The sequence below is a fragment of the Myodes glareolus genome, chromosome 26 (genome assembly GCF_982192425.1).
Source record: "Myodes glareolus chromosome 26, mMyoGla1.1, whole genome shotgun sequence".
Lineage (NCBI taxonomy): Eukaryota > Metazoa > Chordata > Mammalia > Rodentia > Cricetidae > Myodes > Myodes glareolus.
This window is the reverse complement of record NC_142051.1, coordinates 12,898,347-12,911,258: the sequence shown is the minus strand read 5'-3', so window position 1 is coordinate 12,911,258 and position 12,912 is coordinate 12,898,347. Positions and strand designations below refer to the sequence as shown.

General features: G+C 44.8%; 1 long non-coding RNA gene across 1 annotated transcript; it reads left to right on the top strand.

The window, feature by feature from the left end:
- Window positions 1-3,008: 3,008 nt before the first annotated feature.
- Window positions 3,009-6,752, top strand: LOC148117740 (uncharacterized). The gene is made up of 3 exons (XR_015736783.1): window positions 3,009-3,121; window positions 4,062-4,178; window positions 6,354-6,752. It is a non-coding gene; the product is annotated as an uncharacterized LOC148117740 (long non-coding RNA).
- The last annotated feature ends 6,160 nt before the right edge of the window (window positions 6,753-12,912 follow it).

Genomic DNA, 12,912 nt, shown 5'->3' with positions numbered 1-12,912 from the left:
TGTGTGTGTGTGTGTGTGTTGTGTGTACATGGCACATGTAGGGAAGTCAGGTGACAGCTTGCAGGATTTACTTCTCTCCTTCCACCTTGTGGGTTCCTTCGTGGCCAGCACCTTACCCACTGGGTCATCTTGCTGACCCTATTTTTATTTTTGAAGCAGTGTCTGATGTAGCCTATGCTGACGTTGAACTCAATACGTAGCTCAGGGTGGCCTTGAATGCCTGATCTCCCTGCCCTCACTTCCTACTTCTGTGTTTGAGCCATATTAAAGTCTTTCCTTAAAAAAAAAAAACCTCCATTTGAAACTAGGGTGGAGCTCCGTTGGCAGAGCGCTTGCCTAGCATGCACAGAGTCCTGGGTTCAATCCCAGTGGGTAAAACCAGACATGGCTGTGCACTTCTGTAATCTTGGCTCTCAGAAGGTGGAGGCAGGAGGGTCGGAAATTCAGGGGCATCTCTCCCTACACGCAAATTCAAAGCCAGCCTTGGCTGCACTAGGCCTTCTTTAAAACAACAAAACAAGCCAGGCAGTGGTGGCGCCCACCTTTAATCCCAGCACGGGGGAGGCAAAGGCAGGCAGATTGTGTGAGTTCCAGAACAGCCAGGGCTACACAGAGAAACCCTGTCTCAAAAAACAACATAGCAACATACACACAAAGCCCCTGTCACAAAACCCTGTAACAGTGCTTCATCCTAAAAAACAAAACAAAACAATAATGACAAACAAAAACCTATTATTCCTGTATCTTTACACCTTTGTAGAAAGTAATACAGTGACTCGGATGATGGCTCAGTTGGCAAAGGGCTTTGCCTTGCAACACGAGGATCCGCGTTCAAGCCCCAGAATCCATGTAAAAATGCCAGGCACAGTGACACAAACTTGTAATCCTAGCAATGGGATGAAGGCCCTGCAGTTAAATGCACTTGCCTTAACCTGAGTTCGGTTCCCAGCACCAGCATCGGGCAACCATCTGTAACTGCGGTTCCAGGAATCCCACAACCTCTTCTGGCCTCCCGGAACTCCTACACAAGCGGCACACATTAATTCATGAACGCACACACACTCAAAATAAATAATAAGGTAGATAAATACATCTCAGAGGTTTAATTATTTAAATTTAGTTCTTACTGTGTGTGCCTGCATGTTGTGTTGGAACAGTGAGGGTCAGAGAACAATTGTGAGGAGTCTGTTCTCTCCTTTCTTCTTTGTGTGGATTCCATTTTTATTTTGTTTTGACTTTTTTTTTTTTTGAAACAGTTTCTCTGTGTATCCCTGGCTGTCCTAGAACTCACTCTGTAGATCAGACTGGCCTCTAATTCAGAGATCCACCTGCCTCTGCCTCCTGAGTACTAGGATTAAAGGCGTGCGCGCACTACCACCAACCGGCTCTGTCTTTGCATAGATTCCAACTCTTGAGTTCAGGTAGTGAGAATTATAAGACAGGCCAGAGGTTTAATATTTAGCTGATTAAATTTTGCTTTTGTTGAAGCAAGGTGTGCACCTGTGGGTAGGATGTAAGAAATATATATTCTGTTTTTCCCACTGTTCATAACTTACCTTCCCAAGGCAAGACACGGAAGCTAAAATTGCTCTTCTTTAAGGAAGGTCACACCAACTAATCTTCTCTGTCTGTCTGTTTTGCATAAGGCTCTCAGTTCTGAAAGGGGCCTACCTTTGTTTTGCAGGATGGGAAGACTGACCAGAGAAGCCTGGGAGAATGCAAGCAAACATTGTGGGCTTCCCTCTCAGGCCCCTGACGTCCTGGTCCCGCTGTGCCATCACATTTCTGCACTGTTGTCAGTGCTTAGCCATTCCCGGAGGGCAAAGCTGCATCTCCTAGAGCTCCTCCAACCCCACTGCTAGCTGGGCACCAAGTGTGCAGATGCCAGAGCCTCTGGGGTGCATTCCTTTCATACTAACAAATATAAAACTGTAATTCAAAAACAAAAGCAAAACACAAAAGAGGCCGTACGTGTCTGGGACTCTAGAAAGCCAAAAAACAAACAAACAAACAAACAGAAAAGGGAAGGCTTCACAAAACACAAATAAGATCTCTCTCAGTCCCAGTGGAAGGTGGAAGGGATTGTACGTATTCCAACTTTAAACAAAAGTTCACGACTCTCCCTGATCTCTTCCTATGCATGTGTTCAATTGCCTGCATCCTTTAAAAGTAGTAGTAGTAGTAGTAGCAACAGTGTGAGTGTGTGTGTGTGTGTGTGTGTGTGCATGTGCACAAACATGGAGAAGAGGGAACAATTTTCTTTTTTTTGTTTTTCTTGGGTTTTTGAGATAGGGTTTCTTTGTGTAGCTCTGGCTATCCTGGAACTCACTCTGTAGATTATGTTGGCTGCAAATTTAGAGATCCTCCTGCTTCTGCCTCCCGAGTGCTGGATTTAAAGGTTTGAGAGCCACCACAACCAGCTAGAAAGCTAATTTTTGTTTTGTTTTGTTTGTTTGTTTTTGTTTTTCAAGACAGGGTTTCTTTGTGTAATAGCCCTGGCTGTCCTAGAACTCGCTCTGTAGACCAGGCTGATCTCAGACACATGGACATTTGCTTGCCTCTGCCTGCCTACTGCTGGGATTAAATGTTTAGAAAGGTTAAAAAAAATTAGAGACTGAAACAAGGTCTTTGTGATTTTAAGGCCACTCTGGGTTACAGCTGGATCAAAGTAACAACAACAACAACAACACAGTTGCCTGACTCTTCCCTTATAGCTCACAGCTACGCTTTGATGACAGTTACTAAAGTCCAGTGTTTTCTGGTATCTGCATTGGGAAATCCACGGTAAAATAACCCACAGGCAGGTGTTGAGAGAAGAGAGACGGATTCAGGACAGCAGAGTGTAATTACTGAGGACTCACAGACACTGACAGAATTGTGACCCAGGGTGGCAGCTGGGACTTGGAGCCCAAGCCCTGGGTAAGAGGGAAGAGGCTCTCAGGAGAAGGATGGCTTCTGTCCAGCCTGCTTTATCTCAACCTAACAGGCACGCAAAGGCGGCAGGCAAGGTCGGCGCCTATGCTCGCTCACGCTGCAGTCTCAGCTGCCCAGAGAAGAGGATGGTTTGAGCCCAGGAGTGCAGGACAGGAACAGCCGTGGCTGCCTCTGAAAAGAAAAGCCGGTACTTTCCTACCACGGAGTGCTTTAATGGTTTTATTTACCTGTGGCAATGCTGGAGATGTAGGAGGACGGGGAGCAAACAGGGCGCTTACCCAGCAGACTCAAGCTGGGTCCTTACCATAACAATATATTAACTTTCATTCTTTCTGTGTGTGTGTCTCTCTGTATGTGTATGTGCATGTGTGTGGTATGTATGTGTACATGTGTGTGGTGTGTGTGTACATGTGCATGGTATGTGTGCATGTTCTGTGTTTGATGTGTGTGTGTGTACATGTGTGCGGTGTGTATGCATATGTAAGGATGCCATATGTGTGAGGAAGTCTTCTTCAGTAACTATTATGTGCACGAGTGTTTTGCCTGTATGTACATCTGTCTATGCATCACCGGCATGCTTGGTGTTCGAGGAGGTCAGAAGAAGGCATTGTGGTGTGTGTGTGTGTGTGTGTGTGTGTGTGTGTGCAGATCAGAGTATCATTTTCAAGAGTTGGTTCTTCTTCCCACCATGGCTCGCTGTGTTCTGGGAATCAAACTCAGGTCCTGAATGGCAAACACTCTCACCAGCTGCGACATTTCAACAGCCCCTGCATTCATTTTATCGTCGGACAGCATCCACTCTTTCAATACACTACATCTTATAAAGTCATTCTTTCATTGATGGTTATTGGCTGCTTCCATCTTGGGGCTATTATGAACAATTCATGCTGAGGATGGAGCTTGATGGGACCGTGCTTGCCTGGCATACACAAAGCCCACATTAAATCTTCAGTGCTACCAAAAAAAAAAAAAAAAAAAAGGACAGTGTGTTGATGAGGATTTGTTTCTCTTGTCTATGTACTCAGGACTTGACTGGGTGGGTTATTTTCTCTTTTGCTCCACTAATAGATATAGCGTTCGGGAGGAGCTAAATGATACTTCCACCTGTAATCTGTTACTCTCTCTAGACCACACACAGTGACACGCTGGACCAGGGACAGCTGAAAGAGGCCGGGGAAACAGTAGGGATTGTCAGCTAAGCCACTTGAAGAATGATGAGAAGATCTACAAACATTTAGCTGGAGGTAAGAAAACCAATAAGAAACAAAAGATACCGTCAAGAATCTAAAGGGTCCTTACATAGAAAGAGGCCAAGGAAGCTGCGCACGGTGGCTCAGACCTACGGTCCCAGCACTGAGGACAGTGAGGTAGGAGGAGCCAGCAGCACTGAGGGGCAAGGCCAGCCTTGGCTACCAGGTGAGCCCTGTCTCCAAAATAAATACTAACTGTTGGGGGCTGTGGACCCAGACCTTGAATTTCCTGTAAACAACTTGTTGTGCTTGCAGCTGCTCTGAGCAGGAGACCCTCAGGAGTTCCTGATGGCAGGGGAGTGGTTTCTGGTGGGTTTGGCTGGGGCGTGGCTATCAGTTAAGGATCCATATATAAGCTGCCCTGGGACACACTAAGGGGGGCATTCTTGTTTCAAGGATAACCCTTGTCTCTGTCTGTGTGTTTTGGGGTGTTTAAATCTCCAGGCCCTTGCCCAGCTCACAAATGTCCTGCAGTGCAGAAACGTAGTAACATAGTACACGGACGGTACAAATAACCACGGGCTGTAATTGAGCTTAGGACTGGGACAGAATTTCCAACAATTCCTGAAATGGTCCTTAACGTACTTTGGCCATTTTGTACAATGCATTATACAAAGTGTCGTTCTCGGCATTGGCAATTACAAAACCAAGATATCAACCGGTTGTGGGAAACAGGAAGAAACTCTAGGCACTGAGGAATGAAACATTCAGCCGAGGGAATGTGGCTTAGTTGGTAGGGCATTTACCTAGCATGTAGGAAGCCCTACGTGCTGCTTCCATTAACACGAAAAGAAACTGTGTGTAGCGAAACATGCCAGTAATCCCAGAAGCAGGGATGCAGAGATGAGATCTAAATTCACGGTCACCCTCAGTCGCCTTACTAGTTCAAGGCCAGAGTGAGCTACTCGAGACCCTGTCTCATGAAAAGTAAAAAATAGGGGCTGGAGGGATGGCTCAGAGGTTAAGAGCACTGGCTGCTCTTCCAGAGGACATAAGTTCAGTTCCCAGTGACCACATGGTGGCTCACAGCCATCTATAGAGGGATCTGATGCCCTCTTCTGGCATAAAGTTATACGTTCAGATAGAACATTCTGTACATAAAATACATAAATCTTTAAAAAAAGAAATAGGAAATAGTCAAATATTCACTTCACAAATGTCCTTTGTTTGTTTATTTTGAGGCAGGATTATTCTGTGTTGTCCTGGCTTGTCCTGGAACTTGCCATTTAAACTGGGTTGGCCTCAAACTAACAAAGATTCTCCTGTCTCTGGCTCGGAGTCCTGTGGTTAAAGGTCTGTGTAAATGGACGTTTCCTGTTCCAACTGCCTGGTCCCAAATAACCAACCAACACAGAGGGTTGTAAATGCTTGGCTGATAGCTCAGGTTTATTACTAGTTAACTCTTACACTTAAATAAACATATTTTGGGGCTGGAGAGATGGCTCAGAGGTTAAGAGCACTGACTGCTCTTCCAGAGTTCAATTTCCAGCATCCACATGATGGTTCACAGCCATCTGTAATGAGAACTGGTGTCCACTTCTCGCGTGCAGGCATACACGCAGGCAGAATAGTGTATACATAATAAATAATAAATCTTTTTAAGATTTTTATTTATTTATTTATTATATATACAGTGTTCTGTCTACATATATGCCTGCAGGCGAGAAGAGGGCACCAGATCTCATTACAGATGGCTGTGAGCCATCATGTGGATGCTGGAAATTGAACTCTGGAAGAGCAGGCATTGCTCTTAACCTCTGAGCCATCTCTCCAGCCCCAATCTTTTAAAAATTTAACTCATATTTCTTATTTATGCCTCACCATGTAGCTCATGGCTTGTTACTTCATTTTCTCTATGTTTTGCTTCCTCAGTGGTTGACTTGTGTCTCCTCTGACTTTCCTGACTCTGCCCTTCTTTCTCCCAGCGTTCTCCTGGTCTGGCTCTCCTGCCTAACCTTTTTCTGTTCAGTTATTGGCCCGCCAGCTTCATTATTAAGCCAATCACAGTAACATATATTCATGTAGTGTAAGGGAACATTCCACAGCAGGTGTGTGCCACAATGCCCTCATCTTTTATTTATTTGGGGGAAATTGTCTTGGTCACTTTTCTATTGCTGTGATAAAACACCATGCCTCAGGCAACTTGTAAAAGAAAATGTCTAATTTCAGGGCCAGAGTCCATGATGGTGGAGGGAAGAGACAGCTGAAAGCTCACATCTTGAACAAGAAGGCAGAGGGAGCACATTAGGAATGGTGGAGGCTCTTGAAGCCCAATGACCAACCCCCAGTGACACACCTCCTCCAACAAGGCCACACCTCCAAATCCTTCCCAAAGAGTTTCTCCAGCTGGGGACCAAGTGTTGAAATATCTGAGCCAGTGGGGGCTGTTCTCATTCAAACTATACAAAAATGCTATGACTTGGATCTAAAATGCCACCCGAAGGGCCCTGTGTCACAGGCTTGACTGCTGATGGGGTTTTAGAAAGTGATTGGATCATAAGAGCTCTGACTTCATCAACAGGTTAATCCATTGATTAATCTAATTAAAGCCACTTCAAATTAATGGCATTCTTTTTTTTTTAAAAGATTTATTTATTTATTTATTATGTATACAACATTCCTTCCATGTATGCTTGCATGCCAGAAGAGGGCACCAGACCTCATTACAGATGGTTGTGAGTCACCATGTGATTGCTGGGAATTGAACTCAGGACCTCTGGAAGAGCAGTCAGTATTCTTAACCTCTGAGCTATCTCTCCAGCCCCAATTAATGGCATTCTTAGGACAAGAAAGAAAGCAGGATGTGCACCCCATCTGAGAGAGTAGCTCTCTTCGGAAGAGTGCCTGGAACGTACATCCTTCCTCCAGCTTCCTCTGCCGGGTTGCGGCCTTCTCTCCAGCATGAAGTGATTTGCTTTGCTTCGCCACACTGTCCCCATCGTGATGTTCTGCCTCGGGATGCGTGGGCACAGCAACAACAGAGCCAGGTGACCATGGACCGACACCTCTGCAGCTGTGCACTAGTGAGCCTTCCCACAGTCTGTGTGAGCAGGTGCTTTGTCAGGGTGTGGGAAGGACTGTGACTTAAGGAAAGATCTTTGCTAGCCTGCCTCCTGGAGCTGGGCCTGGACTTAGTTTCTGGGGTAATGAAGAAGAAAGACAATGGGAAGGACAGGAGTTTTCCTTTTTCTTTTCTTTTTCCAGGCAGGATTTCTCTGTGTAGTCCTGGCTGTCCTAAAACTCTTGTGTAGACCAGGTTGGCTTTGACGTCAGCGATCAGCCTGGTTCTGCCTCCCAAGTGCTGGGATTAAAGGCATGCACCACATGCTAGGACAGGAGTTTTTTTGTCTTCATGTATAGAAGAGAATTTTAGATTCTAGCCACCGCAAGCGGATCTCTGTGAGTTCACGGTCAGCCTGGTCTATAAGAGCTAGTTCCAGGACAGCTGTCTCAAAAAACCAAAAAAAAAAAAAAAATCCAGCCATCATTCTTCACGTTCTTTACTTGTACAGTACCTGTGTTGTGCACAAAGTTCATTCTTTGTTTGGCAATATCTGAGCTTTAAGATTTCTTGAAGTGTAGTTCCAGGACAGGCTCCAAAGCTACAGAGAAACCCTGTCCCCTGTCTCAAAAACAAACAAACGAAAACGATTTCTTGAAGTGATTATGTGTGATAAAAAGTAGAGATAGAAGGTTGGGATGCAGTTCAGGTGGTAAAGTAATTAATTGGTTAGCACGCACAGAGCCCTAGGCTAGATCCTGACACAGTATAAAACTAGACATGGTGACGCTTGTAATCCTACCACTCATGTGTTGGAGTCAGCAAGATCAGAAGTTCAAAATCAAAACTCAAAGTATGGAGTATGTATGTATGTATGTGAGTATAAGTGTGTGTGTGCTACAGTGTGTGTGTCAGGTGCGTGGAGGTCAGAGGGCAACTTTTGGGAGTATGTCCTCTCCTTCCGTGGTGGGTTTGGGGATTTGAACTCAGATCATCAGGCTATGTGGAGAGTACCTTCACCTGCTGAGCCGTCTCTCTGGCCCTGGATGTGTGTTATAAGTACTCTTCCTCCACAAAATATTACTCATATATTAATATGTTATATCTCAATTAAAAGAGAGTTTGGTTGCCTGGCATTGTGCATGGCTGTGGTGGGAAATAGAAGCAGGATAGTCAGGCATTGGAGGCTAGCCTCTGCTAGTCAGGGGTTCCAAGCCTGCCTGGGCTCCAAGAGACCCTGCAAACAAACAAACACAAAACAATAAAAGCTTTTTGTTTTGTTTAAAAATAGACTTTCTCTGTGTAGTCCTTGCTGTCCTGGAACTTATTCTGGAGACCAGGCTGACTTTGAACTCACAGAGAGCCACCTGCCTCTGTCTCTCCCTTCTGAGTGCTAGGATTAAAGGTATTAGCCACCACCACTCAGCATAAAAGATTTTTGTTGATATACTTTTGTACAAAAAATATGTACACGTATAATATTTACCCTTTTATATCTTCTAATATGACTACATTAAATATTTTCTGGGTTGGGTTTTATTTTTTTGTGTTTTTATTTTGTTGTTGTTTTGGTTTTTCGAGACAGAGTTTCTCTGTAGCTTTGTGAGGTTTTTTTGTTTTGTTTTGTTTTGTTTTGTTTTTGAGACAGGGTTTTTCTGTAGCTTTGGAGCCTGTTGTCCTGGAACTAGACCAGGCTGGCCTCGAACCACTACCTGGCTTAATTTTTTTTCTGGATTGGGTTTTTATCATTATTGTTCAGACAGAATTAGAAGACAGCTATGCCTACCCCTATACCAGCAACACCGTACTGAGTCTACACAATATTGATCAAAACAACCTGAACATAAACTGGGCCTGATAGCATAGGTCTATAATCCCAACACTATAGGAATTGAGGCAAGAGAATCAAGGTCATTATTGTTACATAGCCACTTTGAAGCCAACCTGAGTTACAAGACCTGCTGTCTCAAAATTAACTAACTAATTAATTAAATTTTAAAAATAAACAAGCAGCCGGACAGTGGTAGCACACACCTTAAATCCCAGGATTCGGGAGGCAGGCGGATCTCTGTGAGTTTGAGGCCAGTCTAGTTTATAGAGTGAGTTCCAGGACAGCCAGGACTACACTGAGAAACCCTGTCTCAAAAATCCTAAATAAATAAATAAATAAACGAGCAAAAAGGGCAGAATTCTAGGCTAACCTAGTTTACTTAAACAGCACTCCCGCCAGCAAGGCTACAGAGAGAAACCCTGTCCCGAACAACCAAACAAACAAGTAAAAATTTAAAATACTGCGTTTATTTACTTTCTATTTTTGTGTGTGTATACATTCATGGCACGGCTTGTGTGTCACAGAACAACCTGCAGGAATCGACTCTCCTTCTGCCTTTGTAGGTTCAGGGAGTAGAACTCAGGTTTCGGGCTTGGTGCACAAAAGCCTGCTCCTTATCAGGTGTGATGTCACACACCTGTAATCGGACACTCTGGCCAACCATAAATTCCAGAGCATCCTGGGCAATACAGGAAACTTCCACCCTATTCACGTATGCGTATATGGTGACTTCTTTCTTCTTTTGATTTTAAGACCAAAAATCTTCTTTGTGTAGACACGGCTGTTCTAGAACTCACCCTGTAGATCAGGCTGGCTTTGAACTCTGCCTTTTTTGAGATCTGCCTGCCTCTGCCTCTCGAGTGCTGGGATTAAAGGCTCATATATGACTTCTTTGGGGACACAGGAGATTAATGTTAGGGCCTCACACTTGCTAAGCAACAGTTCTACTATTGAGCTGTATCTTTCTCTCTCTTTGGTAGATTCTCACTAAATTGACTGGTCAGGCCTTGTACTTGTGATCCTCCTGCCTCAGCCTCCCAAAACAGCTAGGATTACAGGCCTGAGTTTTTAAAAATCTTTGATGTCAGAACCAACAGCTTTGTCCATCTTCAGTATTATACAATTATTTTGTATTTCTTTAGTTTCTTCCTCTTCTCCTTCTTCTGACAAAATGTCTTACTACATTTTGTAGATGGCTATAAAGACCAAACTCGCCTTGAATTGGCACCAGTCCTGCTGCTGCCTGTTAAATGCTGGGGTCGCAGACATGGGCTTGCCACGCCAGCTGCTGTGCGCAGAGGTGGGCTTGCCACGCCAGCTGCTGTGCGCAGTGGTGGGCTTGCCACGCCAGCTGCTGTGCGCAGTGGTGGGCTTGCCACGCCAGCTGCTGTGCGCAGAGGTGGGCTTGCCACGCCAGCTGCTGTGTGCAGTGGTGGGCTTGCCATGCCAGCTGCTGTGTGCAGTGGTGGGCTTGCCACGCCAGCTGTGCGCAGAGGTGGGCTTGCCACGCCAGCTGTGCGCAGAGGTGGGCTTGCCACGCCAGCTGCTTTACTAGTTCCTGCTCTTTGTTCCTTACTTTCTTTCTTCCAGGCCAGGCAGGAGTTTATCACGTAGCCCGGGATGGCCTAGAAACTGTTAGCAGTTACCCTTTGACTCTCCAGTTTTATGCCAATTTAATTTTTAGCTCACTCAAATTACAGAAAGTTGATGGGAAGCCACACTCTCCCCTATTCTGCAGAGAGAAGCAACAGTTCACATTTCCCTGGAAGAGACAACAACATACTTTGCCTTGAGGCTCTGTGAGCTCTCCTGTCCTCTACCATAAATAACCAGAAGGCAACTAACCACAGGGTTGGCTCCCAGATCCTCAGGATAGTGATAACATCATGCCAAGGACTGGTCTGACCAGGAATGTCAGGCTCCTCACAAAACTCCTTAAGGCATGCTACCATTATCTTAAAGGTGTTTTCAGAACAACCGAAGAACAGCCTGCAGTTGAAAGGCCTTCTGTCCTGTTTTCTTCCCTTCTTTACTGTAAGAGCTGATTCTAAGAACTCTTGCCCATGAATGCCCTGTATCGTCTTTCCCCAGGGGCTGGCCTCCAGGGAACTCCTGCCATGAAGGGAAGAGAACAATCAGGAAAGAGAATCCAAAAGAAAATTGGAATTTTAGGGGCTGGAGAGATGGCTCAGTGGTTAAGAGCACTGGCTGCTCTTCCAGAGGTCTTTAGTTCAATTCCCAGCAACCACATGGTGGCTCACAACCATCTGTAATGAGATCTGGTCCTCTTCTGGCATGCGGGTATACATGGAGGCAGAATGTTGTATACATGATAAATAAGTAAATCTTTAAAAAAAAATAAAAATAAATAAAAATAAAAAAAGAAAATTGGAATTTTAACATGTGACAAAATTAAGGTTAAAAAAATTATGGGCTGAACAGTGGTGGCCCATGTCTTTAATCCCAGAACTCAGGAGGCAGAGGCAGTGGCAGGCAGATCTCTGTAAGTTCAAGACCAGCCTGGTCTACAGAGTGAATTCTAGGACAGGTAGGTGCCACACGGAGAAACCTTGTCTGGAAAAACAAAACAAACAAACAAAAATGATGGGCTAGGGGCAGGAGCTGGTTCACTGGTAAAGAGGTTTGCCATCAAAAGACCTGCATTTGGCCAGAGACCCGAATGACAGAAGGAAAGAACCAACTCCTCACACGTGCGTGCATGCACACACACACACGCTATAAAATTTTGTTTCTTCGGTTTTCAGTCTTTGTTTTTCAAGACAGGGTTTGTCTCTGTAGCCCTGGCTGTTCTGGAACTCAGAGAAGCACCTGTCTCTACCTCCCTAGTGCTGGGATTAAAAGTGTTCACCACCACAAAAAACCTAAAAAGACAGGGAAAGAGATAGGATATAACAATACATTTGTACCTTAATGGAAACGGGAAAGTGCTAGAGATTCAGTTCCTGTTCAAACATTTTCAGAACATATCTGCACATGAAAGGTGTGCAGAGTCAGTGAACCTTTAGAGAAAACTCGGATTTACCATCTTATGCCTACAAATACTTGGGTGTGCAAATGATTCAGCTCAGACACGTACAGGAAGGGACGTGTGCAATGGAGTAAAGCTCATGTAAATTGTCAATTAAAACAGAAAACCTCTTAAATTACACCCTTGCCATCCACCCCCTCTTTTCTTCAGATCCCATAAAGAAGGCTCAGGCAATAACCTGGATCCTTTGACGACTTTCCCGCAGAGAATCTCAGTTGCGGTCTCTGGCAGCATTTCCAGACCGCCACCTTGCCTCTGACTAAAGCTTCCTCTCTATTATGATTATAATGCCTTTTATTTTTGAAATTATAACACCGTTACATCATTCCCCAGTTCCCTTTTTTCCAAGCCTCCCACATACTCCTCGCTCTGTTTTCATTCCTGGCCTCTTTTCATTAGTGGTTGGTTGTTACCTGCATATCCGTGTTCCTCAATGTGACCTGCTGGGTCTGTATACTGTTGTTACCTGAATATATGTATACACATGTTCCTCTGAATATATGTATACACATGTTCCTCAATGTGACCTGCTCGGTCTATATACTGTTGTTACCTGAATATATGTATACACATGTTCCTCAATGTGACCTGCTCGGTCTGTATACTGTTGTTACCTGAATATATGTATACACATGTTCCTCAGTGTGACCTGCTCGGTCTGTATACTGTTGTTTGTTTGTATGTTTTCAGGACTGACCACTGGGATTAGGAGTCCAATTGTGGATGACTTCTCTCAACCTTCCTAGTAGTTCTCAGTGTGGGGTCGAGGCCCCCCTGTCTTTCCCCATCCACATCTGTCTGTCTGTCTGTCGCTATCCTTGGTCAGCTCACGTGTGGGCAGCCGAGC